Genomic DNA, 2,329 nt, shown 5'->3' with positions numbered 1-2,329 from the left:
TCTTGAGACACTTTACAGATAGAGCAGGTCTAGACCACACTGTATAATTTACAAAGACCTAACAGTTCTAGTAGTTCCCTCCAGAGCAATCAACAGTGTGACAATGGCAAAGAAAAACTCCCTTTTAGGCAGAAACCTCGGAAAGACCCAGGCTCTTGGTGTCCGACGGCCGGTTGGGGTTGAAATGAATAGCGGCAATGACAGTCACAGTAAAAGATAATGGAACAGTGACTAAAAATAGTAGTTTGTAGCAGTTTATGGCATAGCAGGGCACTGTGCGGCATTACAAGGCAACCATATTTATTTCGAGTCTTCTAATACAGTAATGCATGCGAGATGAAGTGATTATCAAAAAGTATTCTCTCCCTCTTGTCTTGCAGTGAGTTTAGGTGACTGAGTGAAGAAACAGCATTGACCTTCGGTCATGAAAGAAACATTAGAGCAAAGTTGGACTGTTGAGGCGGCTGTAAGATGCAGACTGAGCTCGGGTCCATGTGACTGGGCTGCAGGGCTCCAAACTGAGACCGCATTTTATAAAGTTAGGCTGTTCTACATATCTGCTGCAACATGGTTCCCCACACTTTATTACAATCTTCCAAAAATCAATACACAGCTTCTGGAAAGCACGAATGATGAACTGAAGTTCACAATAGATATGTTAGCCAACATATATGAATCCTTACTAAATGCCAATTGCCTCTTGATTAAAAATCATGGGACTTAATACTTTCTTCATGACTTGACAAGTCAGCCAGGCTTATGGGGATCCGTAAATGCAGCTCGGAAAATATGAACCCCTGTCGTGTTGGTCCTGTCTTTTTGTGAACACCAACATGTCACAGAAATATTTAAATATATTAAAACAACATTGTGGAAACTGATTTATCTGTGACTTCTGACAACTTGTCATGTCCCCACACAGCCAGCAGAGGCACATCTGTTCCTGTGTGCTCATTTGATTTGTATTAGCAGTGCAACAGCTCTAATATCTTGTAACATCCACTCATATTGTGTTGTGTGGTCTCTAACTTTGGCCTGGTACCAAAGAACTGCAGCTCAAAGTCGGAGGCCTCTGCTTTTTTGTGGAAAAGACTTCCCTTTCCGACTGTATACAGTATTTGTCAAGCAGCCTACTTCAACTAAAAATCACTTATACCTCACTTATATATAATACAAAATTAATATTAAAGGACCGTGATTTGGTTAAGCCTCAAAATGTAATGAATATGCTCAATTGATTATATTTGGTATTATGATGTTTCTTTTCTGTACTCAAAGACAATCTGTTTAATTGAATGAATTATTGCACTCTCAATTGGGAACTTGGAAAGCCATTTTCTAAATATAGGACACTCAGAAGCATGTCTAATGCCAGTTTACACTGAATAATTATTTACTGGGAACTGTGAGGGAATCTTCAGTTTGACATAAAGCACAGCAATGGAGACATTATTCAAATCCTCCAAATGCGAGTCGATCAGCAGAGCCAGCTCAGTTCATACGTGTGTTTCAGGCAAAGAAGGTCCTCCGAAAAGGTCTAAGCGAATTAACATTTTAATTTCCCTGTATAAAAATATTTAACGAGGAGTATTCAAAGAGGACATAGTCTAAATTAAAATCAATGTGAACAAATTAAACTGAAATCTTGCCAAGACAACAGTTTCTCTAGAGACAGGCCATAGTGCACCATTTGAAATACGACCACCTGGTTACGTTTACACATAGTAACTAGTTCCTTTACAATTTAAAGGCTCTGCACAGCCACACAGGAGTATATAAATGGGTTTTTATGTGGTTACCCCAAACTCTATGTACTAATACGAATGATAACAGGGTGAGTCTTCCCCTTTGAGCAATTACAACAAAACTAACATGAAGATGAGGGAGCTATAAATCAAGCACAGCACTAATTAGACAACATAAGTGAAAACACCTGTGTGGGTGGTCTATGGGTGTGCGGGGCCTTTAAGATTTCACCTACAAATTATATAATGAGTTTATAAATATAATGCATTGTCATAACTATATAACTTTATTCCCAGAGTCAATAGGCATCATATACAGCCCCTTTCAGTAATTACTGTCACACCCCGATGTGAGTCAAGTGCAGGTTTGAGTTGCATATGCTCAGATTTAAAAGATTTAAAGCATAACGTGTCATTCTGAAATTTGTAAAATCCATGAAATAATAAACCTTTCTCATTACAAACAATAACAGAAGAGGATATCATTTCAAAGACATATTAGCTATCTATGATTGTTTGATTGCTAACGTTAGCTGAAAACGCCATACCAGCGACAGCCTTTGTTGTGTTTGATTGCTAGCTTG

The 2,329-nt window shown here is 38.5% G+C and overlaps 1 long non-coding RNA gene across 1 annotated transcript in view; it reads left to right on the top strand.

The window, feature by feature from the left end:
- LOC116685952 (uncharacterized) overlaps nt 1–1,665 on the top strand; it is a 5,252-nt gene extending 3,587 nt beyond the window's left edge. The window contains exons 2-3 of the long non-coding RNA XR_004331089.1: nt 385–389; nt 1,654–1,665. This is a non-coding gene — a long non-coding RNA (uncharacterized LOC116685952). The remainder of the gene's footprint in view (nt 1–384; nt 390–1,653) is intronic.
- Nucleotides 1,666–2,329: the final 664 nt, after the last annotated feature.

Source organism: Etheostoma spectabile, unplaced genomic scaffold (genome assembly GCF_008692095.1).
Source record: "Etheostoma spectabile isolate EspeVRDwgs_2016 unplaced genomic scaffold, UIUC_Espe_1.0 scaffold273, whole genome shotgun sequence".
NCBI classification, from domain to species: Eukaryota; Metazoa; Chordata; class Actinopteri; order Perciformes; family Percidae; genus Etheostoma; species Etheostoma spectabile.
Note: the sequence above shows the minus strand (reverse complement) of the source record. Positions and strands in the feature narration are given on the sequence as shown.